The following is a 16,238-nucleotide window of genomic DNA, read 5'->3' as shown; positions in this document are numbered from 1 at the left end:
TTTCTCAATTATGTTGCCTATCAGCATTGCCCAAAAAGGGTTTGTGCGTGTGTGTGCATGTGTGTGTGTGCGTGTGTGTGTGTTTCTCCTAGTTTTATTAAGAAATTATTGATATACATCACTGTGTAAGTTTAAGGTATACAGCATGATGGGTTGATTTATATATGTTGTGAAATAATTACCACAACAGGTGTTAACATCCATTTTTTGTTTTTTTATTTGTGTCAAAATATACATAACAAAAAATTTAACATTTAACCACTTCCAAGTGTACAATTCAATGGCATTAAATACATGGTTGTATTTAACCATCACCACTACCTATCTCCAGAACTTTTTCATGTTCTAAAACTAAAATTTTATACCCATTAGAAGCTAACCCTTTTTTCCTTCCCTCTCTTCCTTAGTCCTTGGAAACCACCACTGTTTCTACAAATTTGATTATTGCAGGTGCCTCACGTAAGTAGAATCATACAATATTTGTCCTTTTATGTCTGGTATTATTTTACTTAGCATTGTGTCTTCAAGGTTCATCCGTGCTGTGGCATGTGTCACAATGTCCTTCCTCTTTGAAGCTGAATAATATTTTATTCTGTGTATATACCATATTTTGTTTATCCACTCATCCAACGATGGACATTAAGGTTGTTTCCACTTTTCGGCTATTGTGAATAATGATTCTATGAGCATGAGTACAGATACCTGTTTGAGTTCTTGCTTTCAGTTCTTTTGGGTATATACTTAGAAGTGGGATCACTGGATCATATGGTAATTCTATGTTGTTTTGTTGCTTTAAGAAGTGGCATACTATTTTGCACCAGCAATTCACAAGGGTTCCAATTTTTCCACATCCTTGCCAACACTTGTTACTTTCTGGTTTTTGATAATAGCTATGCCAGTGGGTAGGAGGTGGTGCCTAGGGAGTTTAAAAGATTATCAGTGCCCATGGCTTAGTCCCAGAGACTCTGATTTAATTATTTGTAGGTGAGGCCTTGTCAACAATATTTTGAAAACCTTCCAGGTGATATTAACATGCAGCCAGTGTTGGTAAACTCTAATATATTCCTGGCTTATGCTATCTGACTATCCTGTATTCCTAGGCTGCCTTCCTGGTCTCACACAAAGAGTCAAAAGCCTAGAAGGACTGGCCAAGTCCACACAGCAGTAACTAACAAGTTCTGTCTGACTCCAACCTGTGTTCTCTCTGCCGTTCCCCAAATTTGCTCCTAAAGGGCTCTTTCCATAGGGTTCCAATGCAGTCTCCCAACACAGAGCACGCTTATACCTTGGATCTGTATTGTGATGTGTGTTATTTTCTTAGGACTGATAAAACAAATCACCATACACTGGATGGCTTCAAACAATAGAAATTTAGTCTTTCACATTTCCAGAGTTGAGATATCAGAAATCAAGGCATTTGCAGGGTTGGTCCCTAACTGGAGGCTCTGAGAATCCCTTCCATGCCTCTCTCTTTGCTTCTGATGGCGGATGCCAAGCAACCCTTGGTGTTCCTTGGCTTGTAGATGCACCATTCCAATCTCTGCCTCCATCTTCACATGGCCTTTCCCCCTGTGTCTTTGTGTTTTGTCATTGTCTGTTTCTTATAAGGACACTAGTCATTCAATTTAGGGCCTACGCTGAATCTAAGATGACGTCGTCTCGAGATCCTTAAATTTATTATATCTTCAAAGAACTTTTTTTTTTCCAAATAAAATCACATTCACAAGTACCTAAGGTTACGACTTGGACATTCTTGGCAGGAAACACATACAACCCACTGCAGGGAGTTTTCCATTGGTCTTCCAACCTGTAATCAGTTCCATTATGAGTCAAGAGTTCAGCATTCACCAAAGCTTGATTTGTTAGAAGCAAGCCTTCAAAAGCACTTGCACTGGAATCAGAATACCAACCAGGATGCATAAATCTTTGCCTCATCACAGGGAGGCTGTCTGACTTTCTCGCCCTCTTCTAAGGGGCTCTGGAGCAGAGTCTTGTCCCTAAGACAGTTTGAGACTCCCTTGGAGCCAGTGAGGTGGTGCCAAGACCCTAACTCAAAATGCCACAGAAATACCCAGACTAAAGCACGTACCCTGCTTTTTCTCCCATCTTAAACGGATCTGCTAGAGTACTGGATGTTGAGGCTGCTCCAAGGTGGAAGTATCTTCAACAAAAAAGCTCCAATCATGGGAAGAAACCCCACTAATAGCATTTAATGACTCTCTGGTTGAGCCCCGATCTGAACATGCTTCCACTTCCACAGTGTCCTCTTTCCCTGTCTCCTTGTTCAAACTCATCCCGTGAAGTCTTTGGTATCCACTCGGCCTCTCAATGATTTCAAGTCTTCTTGGAAAGGAAACAACAACAAAATAAACCTTCTCATGGAAAAGGCTAGGACTGCCTGCCCTGTGGAGAGATGGGAAGGCTCCGACCAGGCTATCTCCCTCCTCAGCTAATTTTACTGTCCTGTTTGGATGACAAAGGCCCATCCCTAATGGGCAGTCTCTCCAGACCCTGTATAATCTGTGGGCAGTTTAGGGGAAAGGAAATTGCATTTTGTCTCATAAATAACTCCACTGTGTGCCAGAATCAGACCAGCCCCACTTTTCCAACTGTGCAGGCATCTGGGATGTTGGGTGTAAAATCCTGAACTAAATTATTTTCTGTTTTAGAATGTTTGATAAGTTATCTAAAGTGAGAGCATTTTTTTTTCTCAGCTTTACAGAGAATTGCACGTGGTCCTCACTCTCATTTTTAAAAAATACTTGGAATGATTTTATTACAAACTATGACTCCTTAAGGAGTGAATACATCTGAGAAAACCAAATGCAGTGTCCCAGTGGATTTAGCCATTTGTAAAACCTTCAGAGAATCTATAGGCAGAGGTTTTAAGAAGTGAGAGAGGCAATTCACCAACTCTTCATGCATATTCTCCTGACTGCCAAGGACATTAAATTTGTTTTCACCTACTGAAACGTCAACACATTTTTATTATATAAACATAATAAGTGTTTAATGCTAACCTGCAGTCAATTTACCTATTATGGTGTAAACTTAGTCCTATGTTTTTTGCTCAAGAAAAATTTTGCCTTAGCATATCCATTGGTGATGTAATTTGTTGGTCTGTATCCTAATGTTTTTGTAAATTTACAACTTTTTATATGGAAATATTGAGCTGGTTATTTTTATATTTTAATTTCTCCTATTAGTATGCTTAATTAATTATGTGGAAATACTGCAAGTTTAGGGACAGGATCATATTAATCTTTGTCTCCAAAGGCTTAGAGGAGTGCTTGGTTCATAGTAAGCATCCCATAGCTGTTTATTGAAATGCATATATATGTGAAGTGGGCATGTGCCTTATATACAACACAGAAGCTTAATCTCCCCCAACATGTCATTTTATCCATGTTTAATAGTTCTACACGTGTTCTATGACAAGCCTTCTCAAATATTAATATATACAGAAATTAGTGTATACAACATCATATATAAAAGTTGTAGTGTGAAAGTAGCCAACTGATATATGTAAATATGTTCTATCTGATTAATAATTAAATACATGCAAACTAAAACTGCAAGATAACATCTATCAGTTTGACACAAATGGAAAAGTTTGATAACATTTTGATCATTTTGAGCTGATGGGAGCAATGCTACATATTGTTGCTGAGAAGTGAATAGGTGCATGAGTTCAGGAACGAAAATGTTCATTTCACTTAAGACAGCCATCTCAGTATTAGGAATCTAGCCTACAGAAAGAATTGCACAAGTCTGTAAACACACACATACAAAGGACTTTGTGAAAACAAATCATATGAAATGAGATCAGTGCCATCTCTTGAAGCAGGAATAAAGAAACGGGTTCACACAATAAAATGTAACACAACCTTTATACAGAACAAGGTTGATATACATGGCCCAGAAAAATGACCAGGGTATTTTGTTACATGCGTTATGGACATATAGAAGAGAGAGAGAGAGAGAGAGAGAGAGAGAGAACAATTCTGTTTTTCATTAGGAAAAAAGTGAGTGCTTATATATGTGTAAGTGTGTGTATATAGGTATAAATAAGAAAAGTAGTGAAAGATTGGCCTAGTATGACTCCTTTCAAACTTTGTTTTATTAGAAATACTGTATTTCCCACCTTTCAATTTCAATGTTAGGGAAATAGAAATAACTCAGAGCACACAGCTAATTAGATAGAGTGACTATTAGTAAATCATATATTTTCTTATACTTTTAATATGGTTTTAGTCACTTATTCTTTAAATCATATATAAAATCACTGAGGAGATTCAGGGTATGGAAGTTATGCAGTCATTAAGAAAGGGAAGAAAACTGAATGTTTTAGGAGGAGCTGTACAGATTATGAAGAATGTGGAGAAAATTAGGGCTGAGATGGAGGGGCTGATAATACATTACAATTCAAAGATGCATTCACTCATTCAGTCAGGAAGCAGTTTTAAATTCAGTATCTAGTGTTCTTAGAACTGTTCTCCTGGGGTGTAGTGATGACCAGAGCTGGAAGAGTCTGGCTGCTAAGAGCTGTGGAAGAGATAGGTTCCTTTCATTCCTTCTGAGCGCCTCCTACTCTGACCTTGTGCGTGCTGGTGAGAATGGGTAAGGCTGCTGCTCCTGGGAAAGTTGGTGGGAGTATCTGATGAGTGAATAAACTTGGTACTTCAGGTAGCGATAAGAGTTACGAAGAAAATAAAGCAAGGATAATGACAGGAGTGACTGTGGTTAACTGGATTTATGTGACTACTTTTGAAAGAATGATCAGAGAGGACTTTCCAGGAAGGGATGTTTGCCCTGAGATCTGAACATTGAAAAGGTGGTAGCCTTGAGAAGATTGGAGAGAATGATATTCTTGGCAGAAGAAAAACTGAAAAAAAAAAAAAAAAAGTCCTGAAATGGTTGTGCTCAGATGTTGTGGTCAGTGTGGTCCTCCAAACTCATATATTAAGCCCCTAACTTTCAGTTACTTTCAGTAACGGTATTTGGAGATCAAGCCCATAAGGAGGAAATTAAGTCATAGGGCCCTAATACACTAAGAATAGTGTCCTTATAAAAGCTTTCTCTCCCAGCTATGTGAGAACACAGTGAGAAGGTGGTCTTCTGTAAGCCAGGAAGAGAGCCCTCACCAGAAGTGAAATTGACCAGCACCTTGATCTGGGATTTCCCAGCCTCCAGAACTATCAAAAAATAAATTTCTGTCATTTTGCTATTGCAGCCCAAGATGACTAAGACATCAGGTTTAGGGTATATTTAAGTTAGAGCTTATAAGACTTCCTGACAGATTGAAAGTGCAGAGAGGGAAAACAAGATCAAAGGTAAAATTGAGGTTTTGCCTGAGTGACCAAAGGAATGGAGATTCATTAAATATGATGGGAAGATGGAGTGGGTGGGGGAGTTCTTGAAGGGGAAGAGACAAAATCAGGAGTTTCATTGTACGTTCATTAATTTTAAGATCTCCACCTGCTAGACATTGTCATGGAGTCAGACATGTAAGTTGGGGCCAAGTGGAGTGTCATCAGCATTTAGATTGGATTTAGAGCTCTGGAACTGGATGGGTCACCCTACCAGGATGTGTCAACAGGGAGCCTAGTGGCCATCCAACAGTTTGAGGAGCATTGAAGACAGAGAAACCAGTAAAAATAGAAGAAGCTTGTAACACAGGGAGAGCACCAGAAACCAAGAATGGTCAAGTGTTGCTAAAAGGTTGAGTGGGATGAAAGCAGAGATTGAAAGCTGGGTTTGGCAAGTAGAGATCGTAGGGCATCTGGATGACAGAATCTCAGTAGAGTAGGGAAAGCCAAAGCCTAACTGAAGACAGTGATAATGGGAGGTGAAGTAGAAACTAGTCACATGTGGAATTGCGCTCCAATGGGAAGCAGAGGACTGAGTCTGTACATAAAAAAATATGCAAGATCAAGAGATGGTTTTTAAAAATATTTTTGTGATGGAAAATTTTAAATGTATAAAAAAGTAGATCCCAGGGGCGCCTGGGTGGCTCAGTCGGTTAAGTGTCCGACTACAACTCAGGTCACGATCTTGCGGTCCGTGAGTTCGAGCCCCGCGTCGGGCTCTGGGCTGATGGCTCAGAGCCTGGAGCCTGCTTCTGATTCTGTGTCTCCCTCTCTCTCTGCCCCTCCCCCGTTCATGCTCTGTCTCTCTCTGTCTCAAAAATAAATAAACGTTAAAAAAAAAAAAAAAAAAAAGTAGATCCCATAGTAAAATAGACTTTGCATACATCAATAGCTTCAAGAATTAAGCAATCTTGTTCATCTGTACTGCTATATGCTTACCTAGTTCTGTATTATTTTTTTAATGTTTATTCATTTTTAAGAGAGAGAAACCGAACAAGTGGGAGAAGGGCATAGAGAGAGGGAGACACAGAATCTGAAGCAGGCTCCAGGCTCTGAGCTGTCAGCACAGAGCCCAATGAGGAGTTTGAACTCACCAACCAAGTGAGCCACCCAGGCGCTCCAAGTTCTGTATTATTTTGAAGCAAATCCTGGATACTGTTTTATCTGTAATATTTGAGAGTATATCTCTAAGACAAGGACTCCTTGTGAAGAAATATAATCACAAGACCCATATGACACCTAAAAACAACTGATAATAATCCCTTAATATCCATAGTATTCAAAGTTCTAATTATCTCATAAATGTTGTAAGTTTGAATTAGTTTCCAAAAAGGATCTACACATTGCAATTTCTTTTGGTTTGACATTGCTATGTCTTTTTCCTGCATGTGTGTGTGTGTGTGTGTGTGTGTGTGTGTGTGTGTGTGTGTGTGTTTTGTCTTGTTTTTTTGTTTTGTTTGGTTTTGCTGTGTCTTTTACATCCCTTCTAGTCTAAACATTCTCTCTCCATCTTTTGTCCCCCTTGCAATTTATTTTCAAAGAAACCAGTTTGTCTTGTAGAGTTTCCCGCAGTCTGAGTATTCCTGATTGAACTTCTGTGATTTTGTTTAACATAGTTTTCTTCTTTTGTATTTCCCCCAAACTGATATTTGGATCTAAAAGCTTGATTAGAATCAGGTTTAAATTTTTTGGCGAGATTAATTCAGACATGATGGTATGTTTCTCCATCAAGGAGAACATGATGTCTGGTTGTCTCTCTTTTCAAGTTGTTAGTAGCCATTGATGCTCCTTCTCTAGTTACATTAATTCATTAGGGATTGCAAAATGGTGACATTCTAATTCTATCCTTGCTTCTTTATTTATCAGCTGGAATACTTCCTCATCAATTTTTAGTTACTGTTATGGTTTTTAGGAAAGACAGAATAAATGTTTGATTCTTTCTCTTTAACAGTTTTCAAAAATAATAAGTAAATTCTACAGTATCTTCAAAAATGAATGCTTTTAAAAATAATATGAACTCATGGGTTTAAATATACTCAATGTGTTCAATACATTATAGTTAGTATCCTTATTGATACTCAAATCGCCCCCATTTGTGCACCCTAGGAGCCTCTTAGATTTGGCCTCAGAATATTTTTGACAAACCCTGATAGTTGTTTATAGATTCATTACTATCTGGTATCCTAGGCTCATCTAGTACAATTTCTATCTTACATAGGAACCAGCTATCTCTTCAAAGAAAATAATTTTTATTTTAAGTGTGAGATATTAAAGCATATTTGTACATTAATAGAGATAATCCAGATGAGAGGAGATAACTACAGGAGCACAATCCTCAAGTAGGTAAGGGAGGATGGGATAGGTGGAAAAGTTGGCCTTAGATTGGAATGGAGACAGTTAATTCATTGAAGTGGTGCACTCACCGAGCAAAGCAAAATGTTCTAGAAATACAGGAGGCATATGAGTAACCAAAAAATATAACTGTCTATATGATTCTGTGTTAAGTTGCTGCATTTCCCACTTACAAATTCTACACTTATGGGTATAAAACTCACCTAGTTAGTTCCTCAATCAGTGATATGTTGAACACTTTTGTTTTTCTATAAATAACTTCCCCAATCAAAAAATCTCAACATAGATGACTAGCAATACACTAAACTTTTGAGATTTTTCGTGGATTATTAAGAATTCTTTCAAACTCAAAATAAAAATACTTTCCAGATTTAAAAATTGTTCATTTTAAATAATTTTTCTTTTAATTTCCAAGCTGGGTATTCATTTACTCCTGATATATTTGAAAAAGTGAAATATATTGATCTTTTGGTTTATTTGCTTTTCACCAGCTTGAATCATGACAGTAGGAGGGTCTCAATGTATGTCACAAAGTTCCCAACTAATGAATGTCTCTGACATACCGATGACTATCCCATCTTGTCTGACTTGGCTAAAGAAGTATCCCCACCCCCTTCCTTCATACTCATCGCTGCTGATAGATCCATCCCATTCTTCTCTTTGCAGAGGCTGTAACATCATTTCTTCCCCTCATTTCCTTCTCATGTTTGTTTCTACATTATTCATGCTTTCAAGGAATGTCCAGATATGGAAAAAAAAATGAACTCACTTCTCTTGCCTTCAGGCCTAATATAGATGTGCTACATGAGATTGGCACTTTCTCTTCTCCCCACCAGAGTCCCTTGTCCCTCGGATTCTTGGACCCAGTTGGATGAAGCGCAATCTGGAAGAGACAGGTTGGGTATAAGACATCTTGAATCCTGAAATACACCTTCAATGCCATTCAAGAAAGAGACTACAAAAAGATAACTTTAGATCAAGACCCTGAGGATGGAACTAGATAGGGAAGAAAAAGAGAAATGTAAGGAGTAGAAGAATAATGATAAACATTGATAAATGTTATAGTTTTGAAATATTGCTTAGAATCACCCAGCAAAGACTGAGAAAGGAAACTGTTCTCCATTCTCTTCTTTCTTCCTGGACATCAAGACTCCCTGGTCGCAGGATCCTAAAATTGATCTACTGATTTTTTAAAAAGTTTTTAATGTTTATTTATTTTTGAGAAAGAGAGAGTATGAGAGGGGGAGGGACAGAGAGAGAGAGGTAGACACAGAATCTGAAGCAGGCTCCAGGCTCTGAGCTGTCAGCATAGAGCGCTATGAGGGGCTTGAAACCACAGATCATGAGATCATGACCTGAGCTGAAGTCTGACACTTAATCAACTGAGCCACGCAAGCTCCCCAAAATTGATCTACTTATTAATGATACTAATGTGCTACAGGTCACCAGCATTAGTTAAAAAGTATCATTTTGGGGAACTTGACTAAAATTATTTGGATGGAAAAATCTTCTTCCAATTTCTCAGTAATCAGTTTTCAAACTATCTTTGGAGCCCAACGTAATCATAAATTGCAAATACATACATGAACTGTTTATGCAAAGCTGAATTTTCAAAGTACAAATTAGAATCTAATCACTCAGCTTGCAGAAGTATTCACCCTAGGATTCTTTTACAACAGGAACTTCTTTAGTGTTTGTTTCCAGACCATTAACTACTTGATAGAGAATCTATGGGTGGGTTAAGCAGCCTAATATATAAAAGTTGGAAATTGTTAGGCAAAGATAGATGGAAAAAAATGAATCTTAAGTGTTATAGGGAGATAGGAAAATAGAATTAATTTATTGATTTATACATCTTACAAATAAATCTATTTGTGAACATGAGGTAGAGCCTTAATTGCTGTTTACCAGGCACATACTGTAATTTTGTTGGGGTTTGTTCCCAGGAGTGAGCAAATATTTTCTTCTTACAACATGAAATACTTACCAACATTTGCTTATTCCATTGTACAGATTTATCTGCATATTATATTACACATTTAACTGAAATGTTTACATATCTACATGCCACTTGTGAGAGGAAGTACAGTGTCACTGCCACATATATCCCAGAGAATTATTAAAATTTAATGAGCATCCGTTAGTAATAAATCCTAGAGTGGTAATTTAAAACAAGATGGTGAAGTAAGGCAGTTATCTAGGTAATTTGGGGAAACACAGAGTTATGTTGGTTGGCCCTTCTAGATTTTTAAAAATATTCTTCTGGCATTTAATTTAATATTTATACCACTGAGTGACTTGAGTGGGGCAGAATTTTAGCAACCTGTCCATAGAAAGCCTTTGTTCTAAGCTGGCAATTGAATCACACGTATTGAAGGAAACCTCTCTTATTTTACTTGACTCTCCAGCTAAAGTTTGAAAGTCAATAAACACCTCATAATGCTAATTCAATTCAAGTCAACAATAGTGAGTTTCAATCAACTGAGCTAGATGCTAGGGTTACTGAGTGTGTAGTCTCATGGAGTTTATGATCTAGTGAAGAACACTAAAATAATAACACATTTTCACTTAAGATATGACATGCTCTAAAAGCAATGTCTAAACAAAATTCCTTGGGTATAAAGCAAGCAGACTGATTGGTTTTGAAAAGTCTTTGTGGAAAGTGCATCTTTTAAGGCTGGCCTTCAAGGACAAGGAAGTTTTCAATAGGTCAAGATGGTGGAAGGTACTTTTCTGAAAGAAGAGTACAGAGGCAGGAAAACACAAGTCATCTTTAGAGAACTGTGACATATCCTGTGGGGCTAAAACTTAGGCTGTGGGCATTTGCTGTGGTATTTGGAAATACAGTTCAAGACCAGAATTACAGGTTCTGGTAAACTAAGACCAGAAGACTGCTTTTCTAATTGGAAATAGGTAGCTGGGGAAAGTTTCTGAGCATAGATTATTCTGCTTAGTGAAAGTGAGTTTGCAGGATTGAAAGGGGTAGGAGCTGGATTGTTGGAGATCAAATAGAAAACTTGGCACTTACCTAATGGGGAATTAGTGTAGGAGCAACAGGAATGGAAAGAGGGGGTGGTTTCTAGGTTTTACTGGGGCAGAGTTGTGATAATCTAGTGACAGACTGGGTAGCATGGGAGTGGGAGTGATGCAGGAGCCCCTATGTTTATGGAGAGGAAGAGAAAGAGAAAAATAGGAAGAAGGCATAAGTTAGGAGAAAGGCTACCCAGGACTTCCAAAACCAAATAACGAGAGGATTACAAGAAGGGGGTCACTAAAAACAAATGATTTAGAGAAATATAGAAAAATGAGGACAAAGAAGAAATACAAAGATTTAACAAAGAGAAGGTTGCTATTCATTTTTTATAATGTGATGAGATCAGAAGCTAGGTTGCAGTGGGTTGAGGAGTAAATGGAAAATGTTACCTTGGAGAAAACAAGAGTAGAGGATTATTTTTGAGAAGTGGTGGTGAAGTGTAAATGAGAGAGGACCGTAATTCTTTGACAAATAATAAGGTTGGAAGAAGGTTTTATTAGGACAAGGAAAACTGATTCCAAAGAGACAACAAAGATGTGAGGTGGTAGTCTGTTACATTGATGACCCCCAGGGAACTGTGTCTCCCAATATTCATGCCCTTGTGTCTCCTTGAATCTGGGATGGCCCAGTGAACAATATAGAATGTGATGTTCTTGGAAAGGCTTCCAAGTTAAGGCATTAAGAAGAGCCGACAGTGTCTGCTTTTGTACTCTGGAGAAGCCAGACACCATACAAGAGCTCTGAACCTGACACCATCCTGCTGTGGGGGAAGCCCAAGCTATCCACATGGAAATGCCCCATGGAGTGAGAGACAGATGTCCAGCCAGCTAGCTCCCAGAAGTTTTAGGCATCCCAGCTGTGGCACCAGACACGAACGAAGAAACCAGGGTGGGCTGGAAGATGTTACTTGAACCACTGAAGAGCCCTGCTCTGCCCAAATTGCAGACTTGTGAGTGAATAAATGATTGCTGTTGTAAGCTGCTGAAGTTTTTGAAGGCTTGTTATGCAGCAATGGGTGCCTGGAACAGGTGATTAAAAAAGAAAGAAGCAATGTTAGGAAGGTTGGATGGATAGAATAAGGCTCCAAAGAAGATGAGGGGAGATAGGATCAAGTGGAAAAACTTGGAAGTGAGGATGCTGCCTTTTTTGAGGTAGATGGGATTGAGAGAAATAGGGATAAAAATTAAAGTTAGTGATGAATGGGAAGGAAAGTAGACCAAGCTGGACAGTGAAGCACTGTATTGAGAATGAGGATTGCATAAAGGAGCTGAAAGCTAAAGAGGGAGGAGAAATATGTCCCATTATACATGAAATAGGGGTTCATCCAGGAGGAGTAAGTAAAGGGCAGAGTGGCTGTAAGAACCCCGGTGAGTGTTGTGGCCATGAATTTGTAATGAAGCCAACAGCTCTATGAGTTTTCTGCACCCACCCTTACTGAGATTGGCTTCCTTCAGGGATCAAAACTTACTGTGTAGATGGGTAAACAGTCATTCTATTTGGTTTAGGAGATTCGGGCTCTAAGTATATAAACAAATGGGAAAAAATGTAACCCAACTTGAGTCTTCAAGTGTTTCAAAGTCTTTCTGAGACCTTTCCCACTTTTATAAAGGAATTCATGGACCTGCTGCTTGTCTATTTGTAATACTGGAAATGATTTCCATTAGCAATTGCTGAATCATATACCTGAGATTACAGACAATGCTATTTATACTAAAGAAATTGAGTGCACATCTATTTTAGCTTCCTGTCCTATTTTCATACTTCCATCCATTTGGATATTTGTCCCATATGTTGTCCTCAGCACTCTGTCTTAAACTGCTGTCTAGTTACAGCTCAAAAAAGCTGTTCCAAATGGGACTTTATTTCAGTAGGGGGCTGTACTTCCTTTCAATCTATTACTTAACTGACAGATACTGTGAAGGTTAATTAGTCAATTTTTAAAAGCTCTCTGTGATGGCAAAAAGAAAAAGTTGGTTTTGTACCCTTGAATGGTATACAATGACTTGACTCTTTTCATAGGTCCTTATATGAAAGATAAACTACTGGAGGGGTTTGGAATATGAATACTTGTGGAAAGCCAAAGCTGAATGATCCAATGACTTTGCGATGCTAAAGGGAGTTTATGACAAACCCATGTTACAACTGAATAAAATCCAGTTGCTTCCACTGGCCCCTCACCTTGTCTTGACTTCTAGGGGCTCCCTGTTCCCTGACCTCTCACTTCTCTGAGCCTCAAATTCATGGTTAGTTTGATAGTTGGCTTTGAACTCCTGATCCTACTTATTTTTGGGCCAGGATCTAACTGTGTTGCTTCTCTCAGTTCTGGCTGCTCAGTCTGACTCACTGCAATCCCACTGCAATCAACGTGCCTGGTGTTTCACACTTTGACATACTTCCCACGAGGATGTGGCCCTACAATAAGGAAAGAATTTGCCCCAACACCCATTGACCCATACCATGCAATGCCTATTGTTGTGGCTGATACAGAGGTTACCCAATGACATTCAGGTAATTCTAGCAGCTACTATTTAGGTTGATTCACCAGAAAGTTCCAACAGGCCCTTTAAAACATGATAAGATGCCATGGGCTGTTCCAGTTACATAATGTTCCAGTTACATTGGGTGGGAAGATCTAAGTTAGAATTAATTACTGGTTCTTTCAGTCATTAGCTGGGAACCAATTTAAGACAGCTTTATGCTCATACCTATGTGCTGGAAGTTACATATTAAGACAAGCCTTGACTATCAAGTTAAATAAATATCAGGCTGAAGGAAATTAAGGGTATATATCATGGTATGTACCATGGACAAGTAAACTAAGCATTTTGACTGAAATAAAAACATACTTTTGCTATCCCAGTCAAACTACATGCTAAATAGATTGAGAAGAAGAAAATAGCATCGTACAAATCTATGGCTTGGAAACTGGATTGGCATCAACACAACTAAGGAAATCCAAGCCAGATTCGAGATGTGCTGAAAACCAAATTTCCTAAAGGCCTGGGAGACTTTGGCATGTTGTACTGAGCTGTTAAATTCTAGAGCAATTTCATTTGTGCCAGCTACTTACCATCACCAGCATCAAACTTGCATAACTACACTACTGTTTTACTGCTGAAAATGAACTTTTGTTGGCCTGAATATGTGCAGAGGGTAAATGGCAAGAAGACATCTGATCCGCTATGCGGAAAGCTAAAGGGAAACATTCATAGGAGAAGCCTCCAGCATAAAGAACTCCTCAAAGACATTCAGCAGAACGATTTCCGTGTACAAGATAGCCATTACCTGGCCTGAAACAACAGACTTAGCAGTCTCACTTCATATGAGGCCCTCTGAAACAACAGTGAGGAACAAAGATCTCCCAAAGATCATAAAGTGAAGAGTGATGATCACAGGCAGCAACATGGGGACAGATAATTGCTGCTCTCTGGTATAAAAACACAACTTTCAATACAATGTTTGCAGTGGATGCTGTTGTGAACCACCCAGATGCCCCTTTCAAGGCTGAGGTGTTCTTTCTCTCAGCTGCCTGGTACTGGGGCTGCTGTCTGCTCACAGCCCATTTCCTAACCCCCTGCTGAAGAGAGCTGCCTTTCCCAAGATCATGCCCCTTCCTGGGACAGCCCACATCCTGGGGCTGTTGATCAGGGGATACAAAGGCCTGTCTCCCTTGTCTCTAAGAAACCCTGAGGGGCCATCCCAAGTAGATAGGTCCCCTGTAGGTGTGTGGGTGGCCTCTATTATATCTGCCTCAGGTTCCCTCTCACTCTGCCCTTTTATCCTGCTCCCCTCCTACTCCAACAAGTATTGTTCCTGAACAGTCCCCTCAGTAAACCTTTTGCAGGCAAATCTCCATCTCAATCCCTTTCCCCAGGAAACCAACCTAAGACATACCCATCTGATTCTAACACCACATGGTGGAACAAACATGATCAACACATGCTTGTTCCCACATTCCTTTCTCCTACTCCTCTAAAGAGGAGTCAGCCTTTGCCTATTCCCTATCTTGGCCTCCGGCCTCCTCCAAGTAGCATCCTGCTTGGCAGAGTCTTGACAGAAGGATAAAGGTGGTGGGGGCAAGGGTTAGAGTGCTGGCAAAGAGGTGCGGGAGAAGCTGTGGCAAATAAAGAAACTGGGGTTGAATGGGGATTTTAAGAAATACCGTTATGCTCAACCCAACCCTTTCACGGCATTCAAGCAAAAGAAGCACAGAGCTTGGATCGTTGGGAAGTTAATTTTTGTGACTGGACTGCCATTCCACTTGGGCTTGGGTGACAGTGGTCACAATTTTTAAGCTTTTCCTGTGAATATAGGCAATCTCATCTTTAGATGTCAGTGGCGATGCCAGCAGAACTGTGTTTCAGGAGTGCTTTAAGTTGGGGCATAGTTTTACTATGTCTAATCCACACTCTTTGAATGCTATGAATTTAAGTCCACAAAAATAGAATTATAGGTTTCAGGGCTTTAAACAAAAATGTTTGTAACAATAGAAAAATAATTAAACTATTGTTTCAGCCTTTATTACGAGAGACATATGAACAACTAACTATTAACACATTCTTCCAAAACATCTACACGTGTCAGTCATGTGCATGTGGGAGCTAAGACAAAGGGCAGCACACCCTAATGGTGTAACTGTCTGTCAGAATTGTATGTGCAGAAGACAGTCTGTGAGAAGCCTTTTAGATTCTCTAAGTTACGATTTTTGTTCTAATGCCCAATACCACTGGCACATAAGTGGCATCGCTGAGGAGTCTGGCCAGGCTGGAGTACACGCAAGAGCACCTGTGGAGATGACAAGAAGGGGTCCCTCTCATGTTAGGCCTTCTCAGCCCGGGACTACATCCTAACTAGACTCTCTTGTTTGAGTTGCTTGTGAATCACGGCATCCTGAGTTACAGGATGGATTTTCTATTTTCTTTCTTTTTTCTATTGAGAATTGCCAGCACTTTTTCTTAAGGGTAGAAAATTTCCAAGAACAAGCCTTAAGAATACAAACAAGTATTTTAATGATGCATTTAGGACAAGTTTTCCAAACACAATATTTTCTTCGGGGTATAGTTCCAATAGCTGGTAGTGATCATGAGCTGTTAGCAATCTAGGAATCAGAGGCAGTTATGTTCCAAATCTACCAAGATGCTCCAACCTGTCATCCTTAGACATGTACTTTCAAGGCCTAAGAGACAAGCTTTACTCTTGAGGATCTCTGTTCTTGAGTTCAGTTGTTAAATCCAGGGATAAAAGACTAATTGGGGAAACCCAAAACAAGAAGATTAAGCATCCTTCAGAGGAAAGGCTAGGGTGTGGTGGGTTGCCCATGTCCCTTCTGTGTCCAGCCCAACACAGAGAGCTGTTGGGCTGTCCTGAAGCCAGTGCCATTTCTGTCCTGTGCCAGTGCTCCTGGCAACCTTTGAAGGTGATCATCAGCAATCAATACCTATGAGCTTTGACTTTGTTTAATTTTATAATTTATTTTGTAATCT

At 39.3% G+C, this 16,238-nt stretch overlaps 1 protein-coding gene across 1 annotated transcript in view; it reads left to right on the top strand.

Moving 5' to 3' along the window:
• The first annotated feature begins 440 nt into the window (after positions 1–440).
• ZNF385B (zinc finger protein 385B) overlaps positions 441–16,238 on the top strand; it is a 448,508-nt gene continuing 432,710 nt past the window's right edge. Inside the window, exon 1 of the mRNA XM_042949282.1 lies at positions 441–459. The gene's annotated coding sequence lies outside the window, so the exon portion shown is untranslated. The remainder of the gene's footprint in view (positions 460–16,238) is intronic.

Source organism: Panthera leo, chromosome C1, assembly GCF_018350215.1.
Source record: "Panthera leo isolate Ple1 chromosome C1, P.leo_Ple1_pat1.1, whole genome shotgun sequence".
NCBI classification, from domain to species: Eukaryota; Metazoa; Chordata; class Mammalia; order Carnivora; family Felidae; genus Panthera; species Panthera leo.
Note: the sequence above shows the minus strand (reverse complement) of the source record. Positions and strands in the feature narration are given on the sequence as shown.